The 12,667-nt window shown below is 50.1% G+C and overlaps 5 non-coding genes across 5 annotated transcripts; all 5 read right to left on the bottom strand.

Annotated features, from left to right (window-relative positions):
* Window positions 1–2,321: 2,321 nt before the first annotated feature.
* On the bottom strand, window positions 2,322–2,393 carry TRNAM-CAU (transfer RNA methionine (anticodon CAU)). Its single transcript has one exon. It is a non-coding gene; the product is annotated as a tRNA-Met (tRNA).
* A 782-nt stretch (window positions 2,394–3,175) lies between these two features.
* TRNAG-UCC (transfer RNA glycine (anticodon UCC)) lies at window positions 3,176–3,247 on the bottom strand. The gene has a single exon. It is a non-coding gene; the product is annotated as a tRNA-Gly (tRNA).
* A 2,439-nt stretch (window positions 3,248–5,686) lies between these two features.
* On the bottom strand, window positions 5,687–5,758 carry TRNAG-UCC (transfer RNA glycine (anticodon UCC)). Its single transcript has one exon. It is a non-coding gene; the product is annotated as a tRNA-Gly (tRNA).
* Window positions 5,759–8,197: 2,439 nt separating this feature from the next.
* Window positions 8,198–8,269, bottom strand: TRNAG-UCC (transfer RNA glycine (anticodon UCC)). The gene has a single exon. It is a non-coding gene; the product is annotated as a tRNA-Gly (tRNA).
* A 4,121-nt stretch (window positions 8,270–12,390) lies between these two features.
* Window positions 12,391–12,462, bottom strand: TRNAM-CAU (transfer RNA methionine (anticodon CAU)). The gene has a single exon. It is a non-coding gene; the product is annotated as a tRNA-Met (tRNA).
* Between the last annotated feature and the right edge of the window lie 205 nt (window positions 12,463–12,667).

The raw sequence follows: 12,667 nt of genomic DNA, 5'->3' as shown, positions 1-12,667 counted from the left end.
CCATCCCATGGCCTTTTGCAGACAGGCCTCATTTCTCTAGCTCACACCCTAACTGCCAACACCCCTTCCCCTTCTCTCACTGTCTCTCTCTCTGTCTCTCTCTCTCATTCTCTCTCTCTCGCAAATAGATACTTTACTTCCCAGGTGCAACAAAACAAGCCTTCTCGAGCTGGCAGATATGGGAAGGAAGGAAGGAAGGGCCAGTTTGGAAACTCAACTCAATTACCATAAATCCCCTGCTAAGGGTTATGGGAGGGAGGAATGAAGGAACTTTGCTTCAGGGAAAGGGCTGCTGCTGCTTCAGCATGTGAGGAGCGCAGCCACACGTTTCACCTTCCTCAGTATGTTGGTTTACAGGATGAGAGAGATCCTGAAACCTCACTCTAATAGGCTGAGGTGCTGTGCTCGGTGGCCTTGCGGGACCTTTGCCCGTCAGGGCAAGGCGAATAGGCCTTTGTCAGGCCTTCGTCAGGGCTTTGTCGGGGAGGGGCCAGGAGCCCTGCTCGCTTCAATCCCCTCACCGATAGACAGTTGCAGAAACTAGGATGCAAGAACCTTTCCTGGATGGGGTTTTGATTTTCACGAAAAGTGTGTCAGCTTTGCTTTCAGCATGAGTCTGATTTCCAAAAAATGCATTTTGAACAATTTAAAGATTTGATCTGCGTTGGCCGGGAATCGAACCCGGGTCAACTGCTTGGAAGGCAGCTATGCTCACCACTATACCACCAAAGCCTGCCTGTCTGGGCTATCTGATGGAGCGCCCCTTAGAAATAAGAATAAGTCATTGGCTGGGAATGAAAAAAGCTTGCGTTTGACGCAGAAGCAGTTCGCATCATGAGGTCTTGCCGGTCAGCCCAACATTTCCCCGGGACCCCTTAAAAAAGGAGCTTGGTTTTAAGTTTGGTTTGATTGAACAGTACATTTTGTTGGCTGGGCTGGGACCCTCTCCTATTTAGCGCAAGAGTGGAACGAGGCAGCAAGTTCAAGGAATGACATTGAAATCCAGGCACTTACAGCTCTTTGTGCCCTAATGCCATGACACAAAAACATAATTTGAAAAAACTTAGCAGAGGATGGTTTCGATCCATCGACCTCTGGGTTATGGGCCCAGCATGCTTCTGCTGCGCCACTCTGCTGGTTGGAGAACAAGAGCTTTTCTGGGCTTTTACAGCCTACAAACCGACAACCCTAGACCCAGTTTCGAGTGAAGCGGGCAGTAGGCCTTACAAAGCCAAACAACCTGCAACCACGCACTCCCATCCCATGGCCTTTTGCAGACAGGCCTCATTTCTCTAGCTCACACCGTAACTGCCAACACCCCTTCCCCTTCTCTCTCTGTCTCTCTCTCTCTGTCTCTCTCTCTCATTCTCTCTCTCTCGCAAATAGATACTTTACTTCCCAGGTGCAACAAAACAAGCATTCTCGAGCTGGCAGATATGGGAAGGAAGGAAGGAAGGGCCAGTTTGGAAACTCAACTCAATTACCATAAATCCCCTGCTAAGGGTTATGGGAGGGAGGAATGAAGGAACTTTGCTTCAGGGAAAGGGCTGCTGCTGCTTCAGCATGTGAGGAGCGCAGCCACACGTTTCACCTTCCTCAGTATGTTGGTTTACAGGATGAGAGAGATCCTGAAACCTCACTCTAATAGGCTGAGGTGCTGTGCTCGGTGGCCTGCTGGGACCTTTGCCCGTCAGGGCAAGGCGAATAGGCCTTTGTCAGGCCTTCGTCAGGGCTTTGTCGGGGAGGGGCCAGGAGCCCTGCTCGCTTCAATCCCCTCACCGATAGACAGTTGCAGAAACTAGGATGCAAGAACCTTTCCTGGATGGGGTTTTGATTTTCGCGAAAAGTGTGTCAGCTTTGCTTTCAGCATGAGTCTGATTTCCCAAAAATGCATTTTGAACAATTTAAAGATTTGATCTGCGTTGGCCGGGAATGGAACCCGGGTCAACTGCTTGGAAGGCAGCTATGCTCACCACTATACCACCAACACCTGCCTGTCTGGGCTATGTGATGGAGCGCCCCTTAGAAATAAGAATAAGTCATTGGCTGGGAATGAAAAAAGCTTGCGTTTGACGCAGAAGCAGTTCGCATCATGAGGTCTTGCCGGTCAGCCCAACATTTCCCCGGGACCCCTTAAAAAAGGAGCTTGGTTTTAAGTTTGGTTTGATTGAACAGTACATTTTGTTGGCTGGGCTGGGACCCTCTCCTATTTAGCGCAAGAGTGGAACGAGGCAGCAAGTTCAAGGAATGACATTGCATCCAGGCACTTACAGCTCTTTGTGCCCTAATGCCATGACACAAAAACATAATTTGAAAAAACTTAGCAGAGGATGGTTTCGATCCATCGACCTCTGGGTTATGGGCCCAGCACGCTTCCGCTGCGCCACTCTGCTGGTTGGAGAACAAGAGCTTTTCTGGGCTTTTACAGCCTACAAACCGACAACCCTAGACCCAGTTTCGAGTGAAGCGGGCAGTAGGCCTTACAAAGCCAAACAACCTGCAACCACGCACTCCCATCCCATGGCCTTTTGCAGACAGGCCTCATTTCTCTAGCTCACACCCTAACTGCCAACACCCCTTCCCCTTCTCTCTCTGTCTCTCTCTCTCTGTCTCTCTCTCTCATTCTCTCTCTCTCGCAAGTAGATACTTTACTTCCCAGGTGCAACAAAACAAGCCTTCTCGAGCTGGCAGATATTGGAAGGAAGGAAGGAAGGGCCAGTTTGGAAACTCAACTCAATTACCATAAATCCCCTGCTAAGGGTTATGGGGGGGAGGAAAGAAGGAACTTTGCTTCAGGGAAAGGGCTGCTGCTGCTTCAGCATGTGAGGAGCGCAGCCACACGTTTCACCTTCCTCAGTATGTTGGTTTACAGGATGAGAGAGATCCTGAAACCTCACTCTAATAGGCTGAGGTGCTGTGCTCGGTGGCCTGCTGGGACCTTTGCCCGTCAGGGCAAGGCGAATAGGCCTTTGTCAGGCCTTCGTCAGGGCTTTGTCGGGGAGGGGCCAGGAGCTCTGCTCGCTTCAATCCCCTCACCGATAGACAGTTGCAGAAACTAGGATGCAAGAACCTTTCCTGGATGGGGTTTTGATTTTCGCGAAAAGTGTGTCAGCTTTGCTTTCAGCATGAGTCTGATTTCCAAAAAATGCATTTTGAACAATTTAAAGATTTGATCTGCGTTGGCCGGGAATCGAACCCGGGTCAACTGCTTGGAAGGCAGCTATGCTCACCACTATACCACCAACGCCTGCCTGTCTGAGCTCACTGATGGAGCGCCCCTTAGAAATAAGAATAAGTCATTGGCTGGGAATGAAAAAAGCTTGCGTTTGACGCAGAAGCAGTTCGCATCATGAGGTCTTGCCGGTCAGCCCAACATTTCCCCGGGACCCCTTAAAAAAGGAGCTTGGTTTTAAGTTTGGTTTGATTGAACAGTACATTTTGTTGGCTGGGCTGGGACCCTCTCCTATTTAGCGCAAGAGTGGAACGAGGCAGCAAGTTCAAGGAATGACATTGCATCCAGGCACTTACAGCTCTTTGTGCCCTAATGCCATGACACAAAAACATAATTTGAAAAAACTTAGCAGAGGATGGTTTCGATCCATCGACCTCTGGGTTATGGGCCCAGCACGCTTCCGCTGTGCCACTCTGCTGGTTGGAGAACGAGAGCTTTTCGGGGCTTTTACAGCCTACAAACCGACAACCCTAGACCCAGTTTCGAGTGAAGCGGGCAGTAGGCCTTACAAAGCCAAACAACCTACAACCACGCACTCCCATCCCATGGCCTTTTGCAGACAGGCCTCATTTCTCTAGCTCACACCCTAACTGCCAACACCCCTTCCCCTTCTCTCACTGTCTCTCTCTCTGTCTCTCTCTCTCATTCTCTCTCTCTCGCAAATAGATACTTTACTTCCCAGGTGCAACAAAACAAGCCTTCTCGAGCTGGCAGATATGGGAAGGAAGGAAGGAAGGGCCAGTTTGGAAACTCAACTCAATTACCATAAATCCCCTGCTAAGGGTTATGGGAGGGAGGAATGAAGGAACTTTGCTTCAGGGAAAGGGCTGCTGCTGCTTCAGCATGTGAGGAGCGCAGCCACACGTTTCACCTTCCTCAGTATGTTGGTTTACAGGATGAGAGAGATCCTGAAACCTCACTCTAATAGGCTGAGGTGCTGTGCTCGGTGGCCTGCTGGGACCTTTGCCCGTCAGGGCAAGGCGAATAGGCCTTTGTCAGGCCTTCGTCAGGGCTTTGTCGGGGAGGGGCCAGGAGCCCTGCTCGCTTCAATCCCCTCACCGATAGACAGTTGCAGAAACTAGGATGCAAGAACCTTTCCTGGATGGGGTTTTGATTTTCACGAAAAGTGTGTCAGCTTTGCTTTCAGCATGAGTCTGATTTCCAAAAAATGCATTTTGAACAATTTAAAGATTTGATCTGCGTTGGCCGGGAAGCGAACCCGGGTCACTGCTTGGAAGGCAGCTATGCTCACCACTATACCACCAACGCCTGCCTGTCTGGGCTATCTGATGGAGCGCCCCTTAGAAATAAGAATAAGTCATTGGCTGGGAATGAAAAAAGCTTGCGTTTGACGCAGAAGCAGTTCGCATCATGAGGTCTTGCCGGTCAGCCCAACATTTCCCTGGGACCCCTTAAAAAAGGAGCTTGGTTTTAAGTTTGGTTTGATTGAACAGTACATTTTGTTGGCTGGGCTGGGACCCTCTCTTATTTAGCGCAAGAGTGGAACGAGGCAGCAAGTTCAAGGAATGACATTGCATCCAGGCACTTACAGCTCTTTGTGCCCTAATGCCATGACACAAAAACATAATTTGAAAAAACTTAGCAGAGGATGGTTTCGATCCATCGACCTCTGGGTTATGGGTCCAGCACGCTTCCGCTGCGCCACTCTGCTGGTTGGAGAACAAGAGCTTTTCTGGGCTTTTACAGCCTACAAACCGACAACCCTAGACCCAGTTTCGAGTGAAGCGGGCAGTAGGCCTTACAAAGCCAAACAACATGCAACCACGCACTCCCATCCCATGGCCTTTTGCAGACAGGCCTCATTTCTCTAGCTCACACCCTAACTGCCAACACCCCTTCCCCTTCTCTCTCTGTCTCTCTCTCTCTGTCTCTCTCTCTCATTCTCTCTCTCTCGCAAATAAATACTTTACTTCCCAGGTGCAACAAAACAAGCCTTCTCGAGCTGGCAGATATGGGAAGGAAGGAAGGAAGGGCCAGTTTGGAAACTCAACTCAATTACCATAAATCCCCTGCTAAGGGTTATGGGAGGGAGGAATGAAGGAACTTTGCTTCAGGGAAAGGGCTGCTGCTGCTTCAGCATGTGAGGAGCGCAGCCACACGTTTCACCTTCCTCAGTATGTTGGTTTACAGGATGAGAGAGATCCTGAAACCTCACTCTAATAGGCTGAGGTGCTGTGCTCGGTGGCCTGCTGGGACCTTTGCCCGTCAGGGCAAGGCGAATAGGCCTTTGTCAGGCCTTCGTCAGGGCTTTGTCGGGGAGGGGCCAGGAGCTCTGCTCGCTTCAATCCCCTCACCGATAGACAGTTGCAGAAACTAGGATGCAAGAACCTTTCCTGGATGGGGTTTTGATTTTCGCGAAAAGTGTGTCAGCTTTGCTTTCAGCATGAGTCTGATTTCCAAAAAATGCATTTTGAACAATTTAAAGATTTGATCTGCGTTGGCCGGGAATCGAACCCGGGTCAACTGCTTGGAAGGCAGCTATGCTCACCACTATACCACCAACGCCTGCCTGTCTGAGCTCACTGATGGAGCGCCCCTTAGAAATAAGAATAAGTCATTGGCTGGGAATGAAAAAAGCTTGCGTTTGACGCAGAAGCAGTTCGCATCATGAGGTCTTGCCGGTCAGCCCAACATTTCCCCGGGACCCCTTAAAAAAGGAGCTTGGTTTTAAGTTTGGTTTGATTGAACAGTACATTTTGTTGGCTGGGCTGGGACCCTCTCCTATTTAGCGCAAGAGTGGAACGAGGCAGCAAGTTCAAGGAATGACATTGCATCCAGGCACTTACAGCTCTTTGTGCCCTAATGCCATGACACAAAAACATAATTTGAAAAAACTTAGCAGAGGATGGTTTCGATCCATCGACCTCTGGGTTATGGGCCCAGCACGCTTCCGCTGTGCCACTCTGCTGGTTGGAGAACGAGAGCTTTTCGGGGCTTTTACAGCCTACAAACCGACAACCCTAGACCCAGTTTCGAGTGAAGCGGGCAGTAGGCCTTACAAAGCCAAACAACCTACAACCACGCACTCCCATCCCATGGCCTTTTGCAGACAGGCCTCATTTCTCTAGCTCACACCCTAACTGCCAACACCCCTTCCCCTTCTCTCACTGTCTCTCTCTCTGTCTCTCTCTCTCATTCTCTCTCTCTCGCAAATAGATACTTTACTTCCCAGGTGCAACAAAACAAGCCTTCTCGAGCTGGCAGATATGGGAAGGAAGGAAGGAAGGGCCAGTTTGGAAACTCAACTCAATTACCATAAATCCCCTGCTAAGGGTTATGGGAGGGAGGAATGAAGGAACTTTGCTTCAGGGAAAGGGCTGCTGCTGCTTCAGCATGTGAGGAGCGCAGCCACACGTTTCACCTTCCTCAGTATGTTGGTTTACAGGATGAGAGAGATCCTGAAACCTCACTCTAATAGGCTGAGGTGCTGTGCTCGGTGGCCTGCTGGGACCTTTGCCCGTCAGGGCAAGGCGAATAGGCCTTTGTCAGGCCTTCGTCAGGGCTTTGTCGGGGAGGGGCCAGGAGCCCTGCTCGCTTCAATCCCCTCACCGATAGACAGTTGCAGAAACTAGGATGCAAGAACCTTTCCTGGATGGGGTTTTGATTTTCACGAAAAGTGTGTCAGCTTTGCTTTCAGCATGAGTCTGATTTCCAAAAAATGCATTTTGAACAATTTAAAGATTTGATCTGCGTTGGCCGGGAAGCGAACCCGGGTCACTGCTTGGAAGGCAGCTATGCTCACCACTATACCACCAACGCCTGCCTGTCTGGGCTATCTGATGGAGCGCCCCTTAGAAATAAGAATAAGTCATTGGCTGGGAATGAAAAAAGCTTGCGTTTGACGCAGAAGCAGTTCGCATCATGAGGTCTTGCCGGTCAGCCCAACATTTCCCTGGGACCCCTTAAAAAAGGAGCTTGGTTTTAAGTTTGGTTTGATTGAACAGTACATTTTGTTGGCTGGGCTGGGACCCTCTCTTATTTAGCGCAAGAGTGGAACGAGGCAGCAAGTTCAAGGAATGACATTGCATCCAGGCACTTACAGCTCTTTGTGCCCTAATGCCATGACACAAAAACATAATTTGAAAAAACTTAGCAGAGGATGGTTTCGATCCATCGACCTCTGGGTTATGGGTCCAGCACGCTTCCGCTGCGCCACTCTGCTGGTTGGAGAACAAGAGCTTTTCTGGGCTTTTACAGCCTACAAACCGACAACCCTAGACCCAGTTTCGAGTGAAGCGGGCAGTAGGCCTTACAAAGCCAAACAACATGCAACCACGCACTCCCATCCCATGGCCTTTTGCAGACAGGCCTCATTTCTCTAGCTCACACCCTAACTGCCAACACCCCTTCCCCTTCTCTCTCTGTCTCTCTCTCTCTGTCTCTCTCTCTCATTCTCTCTCTCTCGCAAATAAATACTTTACTTCCCAGGTGCAACAAAACAAGCCTTCTCGAGCTGGCAGATATGGGAAGGAAGGAAGGAAGGGCCAGTTTGGAAACTCAACTCAATTACCATAAATCCCCTGCTAAGGGTTATGGGAGGGAGGAATGAAGGAACTTTGCTTCAGGGAAAGGGCTGCTGCTGCTTCAGCATGTGAGGAGCGCAGCCACACGTTTCACCTTCCTCAGTATGTTGGTTTACAGGATGAGAGAGATCCTGAAACCTCACTCTAATAGGCTGAGGTGCTGTGCTCGGTGGCCCGCTGGGACCTTTGCCCGTCAGGGCAAGGCGAATAGGCCTTTGTCAGGCCTTCGTCAGGGCTTTGTCGGGGAGGGGCCAGGAGCCCTGCTCGCTTCAATCCCCTCACCGATAGACAGTTGCAGAAACTAGGATGCAAGAACCTTTCCTGGATGGGGTTTTGATTTTCGCGAAAAGTGTGTCAGCTTTGCTTTCAGCATGAGTCTGATTTCCAAAAAATGCATTTTGAACAATTTAAAGATTTGATCTGCGTTGGCCGGGAATCGAACCCGGGTCAACTGCTTGGAAGGCAGCTATGCTCACCACTATACCACCAACGCCTGCCTGTCTGGACTATCTGATGGAGCGCCCCTTAGAAATAAGAATAAGTCATTGGCTGGGAATGAAAAAAGCTTGCGTTTGACGCAGAAGCAGTTCGCATCATGAGGTCTTGCCGGTCAGCCCAACATTTCCCCGGGACCCCTTAAAAAAGGAGCTTGGTTTTAAGTTTGGTTTGATTGAACAGTACATTTTGTTGGCTGGGCTGGGACCCTCTCCTATTTAGCGCAAGAGTGGAACGAGGCAGCAAGTTCAAGGAATGACATTGCATCCAGGCACTTACAGCTCTTTGTGCCCTAATGCCATGACACAAAAACATAATTTGAAAAAACTTAGCAGAGGATGGTTTCGATCCATCGACCTCTGGGTTATGGGCCCAGCACGCTTCCGCTGTGCCACTCTGCTGGCTGGAGAACGAGAGCTTTTCGGGGCTTTTACAGCCTACAAACCGACAACCCTAGACCCAGTTTCGAGTGAAGCGGGCAGTATCCCTTACAAAGCCAAACAACCTGCAACCACGCACTCCCATCCCATGGCCTTTTGCAGACAGGTCTCATTTCTCTAGCTCACACCCTAACTGCCAACACCCCTTCCCCTTCTCTCACTGTCTCTCTCTCTCTGTCTCTCTCTCTCATTCTCTCTCTCTCGCAAATAGATACTTTACTTCCCGGTGCAACAAAACAAGCCTTCTCGAGCTGGCAGATATGGGAAGGAAGGAAGGAAGGAAGGGCCAGTTTGGAAACTCAACTCAATTACCATAAATCCCCTGCTAAGGGTTATGGGAGGGAGGAATGAAGGAACTTTGCTTCAGGGAAAGGGCTGCTGCTGCTTCAGCATGTGAGGAGCGCAGCCACACGTTTCACCTTCCTCAGTATGTTGGTTTACAGGATGAGAGAGATCCTGAAACCTCACTCTAATAGGCTGAGGTGCTGTGCTCGGTGGCTTGCTGGGACCTTTGCCCGTCAGGGCAAGGCGAATAGGCCTTTGTCAGGCCTTCGTCAGGGCTTTGTCGGGGAGGGGCCAGGAGCCCTGCTCGCTTCAATCCCCTCACCGATAGACAGTTGCAGAAACTAGGATGCAAGAACCTTTCCTGGATGGGGTTTTGATTTTCACGAAAAGTGTGTCAGCTTTGCTTTCAGCATGAGTCTGATTTCCAAAAAATGCATTTTGAACAATTTAAAGATTTGATCTGCGTTGGCCGGTAATCGAACCCGGGTCAACTGCTTGGAAGGCAGCTATGCTCACCACTATACCACCAACGCCTGCCTGTCTGGGCTATCTGATGGAGCGCCCCTTAGAAATAAGAATAAGTCATTGGCTGGGAATGAAAAAAGCTTGCGTTTGACGCAGAAGCAGTTCGCATCATGAGGTCTTGCCGGTCAGCCCAACATTTCCCCGGGACCCCTTAAAAAAGGAGCTTGGTTTTAAGTTTGGTTTGATTGAACAGTACATTTTGTTGGCTGGGCTGGGACCCTCTCCTATTTAGCGCAAGAGTGGAACGAGGCAGCAAGTTCAAGGAATGACATTGCATCCAGGCACTTACAGCTCTTTGTGCCCTAATGCCATGACACAAAAACATAATTTGAAAAAACTTAGCAGAGGATGGTTTCGATCCATCGACCTCTGGGTTATGGGCCCAGCACGCTTCCGCTGTGCCACTCTGCTGGCTGGAGAACGAGAGCTTTTCGGGGCTTTTACAGCCTACAAACCGACAACCCTAGACCCAGTTTCGAGTGAAGCAGGCAGTATCCCTTACAAAGCCAAACAACCTGCAACCACGCACTCCCATCCCATGGCCTTTTGCAGACAGGCCTCATTTCTCTAGCTCACACCCTAACTGCCAACACCCCTTCCCCTTCTCTCTCTGTCTCTCTCTCTCTGTCTCTCTCTCTCATTCTCTCTCTCTCGCAAATAGATACTTTACTTCCCAGGTGCAACAAAACAAGCCTTCTCGAGCTGGCAGATATGGGAAGGAAGGAAGGAAGGGCCAGTTTGGAAACTCAACTCAATTACCATAAATCCCCTGCTAAGGGTTATGGGAGGGAGGAATGAAGGAACTTTGCTTCAGGGAAAGGGCTGCTGCTGCTTCAGCATGTGAGGAGCGCAGCCACACGTTTCACCTTCCTCAGTATGTTGGTTTACAGGATGAGAGAGATCCTGAAACCTCACTCTAATAGGCTGAGGTGCTGTGCTCGGTGGCCTGCTGGGACCTTTGCCCGTCAGGGCAAGGCGAATAGGCCTTCGTCAGGGCTTTGTCGGGGAGGGGCCAGGAGCCCTGCTCGCTTCAATCCCCTCACCGATAGACAGTTGCGGAAACTAGGATGCAAGTACCTTTCCTGGATGGGGTTTTGATTTTCGCGAAAAGTGTGTCAGCTTTGCTTTCAGCATGAGTCTGATTTCCCAAAAATGCATTTTGAACAATTTAAAGATTTGATCTGCGTTGGCCGGGAATCGAACCGGGGTCAACTGCTTGGAAGGCAGCTATGCTCACCACTATACCACCAACGCCTGCCTGTCTGGGCTATGTGATGGAGCGCCCCTTAGAAATAAGAATAAGTCTTTGGCTGGGAATGAAAAAAGCTTGCGTTTGACGCAGAAGCAGTTCGCATCATGAGGTCTTGCCGGTCAGCCCAACATTTCCCCGGGACCCCTTAAAAAAGGAGCTTGGTTTTAAGTTTGGTTTGATTGAACAGTACATTTTGTTGGCTGGGCTGGGACCCTCTCCTATTTAGTGCAAGAGTGGAACGAGGCAGCAAGTTCAAGGAATGACATTGCATCCAGGCACTTACAGCTCTTTGTGCCCTAATGCCATGACACAAAAACATAATTTGAAAAAACTTAGCAGAGGATGGTTTCGATCCATCGACCTCTGGGTTATGGGCCCATCCATCGACCTCTGGGTTATGGGCCCAGCACGCTTCCGCTGCGCCACTCTGCTGGTTGGAGAACAAGAGCTTTTCTGGGCTTTTACAGCCTACAAACCGACAACCCTAGACCCAGTTTCGAGTGAAGCGGGCAGTAGGCCTTACAAAGCCAAACAACCTGCAACCATGCACTCCCATCCCATTGCCTTTTGCAGACAGGCCTCATTTCTCTAGCTCACACCCTAACTGCCAACACCCCTTCCCCTTCTCTCTCTGTCTCTCTCTCTCTGTCTCTCTCTCTCATTCTCTCTCTCTCGCAAGTAGATACTTTACTTCCCAGGTGCAACAAAACAAGCCTTCTCGAGCTGGCAGATATGGGAAGGAAGGAAGGAAGGGCCAGTTTGGAAACTCAACTCAATTACCATAAATCCCCTGCTAAGGGTTATGGGGGGGAGGAATGAAGGAACTTTGCTTCAGGGAAAGGGCTGCTGCTGCTTCAGCATGTGAGGAGCGCAGCCACACGTTTCACCTTCCTCAGTATGTTGGTTTACAGGATGAGAGAGATCCTGAAACCTCACTCTAATAGGCTGAGGTGCTGTGCTCGGTGGCCTGCTGGGACCTTTGCCCGTCAGGGCAAGGCGAATAGGCCTTTGTCAGGCCTTCGTCAGGGCTTTGTCGGGGAGGGGCCAGGAGCCCTGCTCGCTTCAATCCCCTCACCGATAGACAGTTGCAGAAACTAGGATGCAAGAACATTTCCTGGATGAGGTTTTGATTTTCGCGAAAAGTGTGTCAGCTTTGCTTTCAGCATGAGTCTGATTTCCCAAAAATGCATTTTGAACAATTTAAAGATTTGATCTGCGTTGGCCGGGAATCGAACCCGGGTCAACTGCTTGGAAGGCAGCTATGCTCACCATTATACCACCAACGCCTGCCTGTCTGGGCTATCTGATGGAGCGCCCCTTAGAAATAAGAATAAGTCATTGGCTGGGAATGAAAAAAGCTTGCGTTTGACGCAGAAGCAGTTCGCATCATGAGGTCTTGCCGGTCAGCCCAACATTTCCCCGGGACCCCTTAAAAAAGGAGCTTGGTTTTAAGTTTGGTTTGATTGAACAGTACATTTTGTTGGCTGGGCTGGGACCCTCTCCTATTTAGCGCAAGAGTGGAACGAGGCAGCAAGTTCAAGGAATGATATTGCATCCAGGCACTTACAGCTCTTTGTGCCCTAATGCCATGACACAAAAACATAATTTGAAAAAACTTAGCAGAGGATGGTTTCGATCCATCGACCTCTGGGTTATGGGCCCAGCACGCTTCCGCTGCGCCACTCTGCTGGTTGGAGAACAAGAGCTTTTCTGAGCTTTTACAGCCTACAAATTGACAACCCTAGACCCAGTTTCGAGTGAAGCGGGCAGTAGGCCTTACAAAGCCAAACAACCTGCAACCACGCACTCCCATCCCATGGCCTTTTGCAGACAGGCCTCATTTCTCTAGCTCACACCCTAACTGCCAACACCCCTTCCCCTTCTCTCTCTGTCT

Source organism: Ambystoma mexicanum, chromosome 6q, assembly GCF_040938575.1.
Source record: "Ambystoma mexicanum isolate Mex_15411 chromosome 6q, UKY_AmexF1_1, whole genome shotgun sequence".
Taxonomy (NCBI): Eukaryota; Metazoa; Chordata; class Amphibia; order Caudata; family Ambystomatidae; genus Ambystoma; species Ambystoma mexicanum.
Note: the sequence above shows the minus strand (reverse complement) of the source record. Positions and strands in the feature narration are given on the sequence as shown.